Here is a 1,772-nt window from a genome sequence, read left to right on the forward strand (position 1 = left end):
CTGGAGATGCTTAGCAGAGAAGGGAAGGGAGGGAGGGAGGCACAGGGAGCTTTAAATGGGTGACAAATGGACAACCAATGACTGCAACTCGGGAATACACGTTTTGAATAGAAGCGGGTCAATTTGCACATTATTTTCGTTAAGTTTTTCCTGTAGTTTTTATCTTTTTTTTTTTTTTTTTTTTTAATCAGCCCATGCATTTTTTTTTTGGCGAGGGAAAAGAAGACGTTAGGGTCTTCTGCGTTTTTCCTTTTCATATACGTTATCACTTTCCATTTTCTGGTTTTCTAAAAGATGAAATTATGATACAGTTCTATAATCTTTTGGCTTTTGCCCCGGATCTTCCGATGATTCAAAACATTTTCATGCTCGCAATTTTAGCCTATGACATGGTCTGAGCATGACTTTACACGGGCTCGCTGGTGTGTGGTCACTTTGTGTTGGGTGGGTGCCGATCCGGGTGTAGACTGCAGTATGATGCCGCTCCCCCTCCTGCTGTCCCCGGCCTTGCCTTTGGGACGCTGGGCGAAGCCCTGGTCCCCTGGCTTCTCTCCAACCAACAATATTTATTGTTCCAAATGAATATCGATGCGCAGCGTAGTGCTGATTAAACAAAGATCATGGCGTTTTAGTTCGAAAGCTAATTTGCCAACGGCATCGCCCTTTTAATGCCACCAGTTTATCAGGTTATCAGTTTTTTTCTTTTTCTTTTCTTTTCTTTTCTTTTTTTTTGATAGTCCAACCCTATAATTAATACCATTAGTATTGGAATTACAATCAACTGGTAACATGAAAGCTTCGTGGGGACATAAAAGCAGTTCTCATGTATTTGATCTGGTGGTAAGGACATGATCAGTGTCCACATCCAGTCACAGGATTCGGCTTACAGCGGTAGCCACGGCGGTGTGATTTTCATGTTTATGGCTACAGCGGCTTCATATTTAGACAGGGCTTATAGGGTGTTAAAATAGTGTGAGTTCACTCTAACACGAACAGTGCTCACATTGTGAAAGGGCCGTGTACAAGGCGTAGCATCTAGACTCCGCTTAATCCGCCCTCAATAAAGCTGACATAATGATCCTAAGCCGCCTTTCTACAAAATCATTCAGGAATTCAAAACTTTTCCTTCCCTCTCTCAGATTTGCACATTCTCCGGGGCTGGCCACATAGACCACCGACTCCAAGCTTGGAGGGACAGTGAGTAGACCAGCTTGACATGCATGTATAGCTTCCTGTTTATGTTCACCATTTAACCTTATATGACAGACTTTAACAACTGCAGGTGCGAGCATGCAATTACGCATATCCACGCACTTTTACGCACCGGTGTTTTGGGCAAAAGAGACTAGTTCGTGCATGTGCGTGGGTGCAGGCGTGTTGTGCAAGTGTCTGTGTCTGCAGGTGTGTGTGATACAGAGCAGGGGTGGTGATGATCATGTTGCAGGGTCAGGCGTCGGGTTTGTGCGCGTCTTTTGGGACAGTGCGCGCGCGTGTTTGTTTGAGGGTGTGAGGGGGTAGGGTAGTATATGGATCAAACCTGCCCACCGCGCTGCTATACGAACCTCAGGAGAACTAATTCCAAGTGGCACTTGAATTGGTCCCGTTGGAAAGCTCTGTGGACTGGAAGGAAAGGCTGGTATTTTCATGCTGGTGTTAAAACTACCTCCTATCACCCCGCCACCCTCCCACCCACCCTGTCTCTCTCTCCTTCTCTCTCTCTCTCTCTCTCTCTCTCTCTCTCGCACACACGCACGCTCGCTCGCTCGCATACA

The sequence above is a fragment of the Toxotes jaculatrix genome, chromosome 11 (assembly GCF_017976425.1).
Source record: "Toxotes jaculatrix isolate fToxJac2 chromosome 11, fToxJac2.pri, whole genome shotgun sequence".
In the NCBI taxonomy this organism is placed as follows: domain Eukaryota; kingdom Metazoa; phylum Chordata; class Actinopteri; family Toxotidae; genus Toxotes; species Toxotes jaculatrix.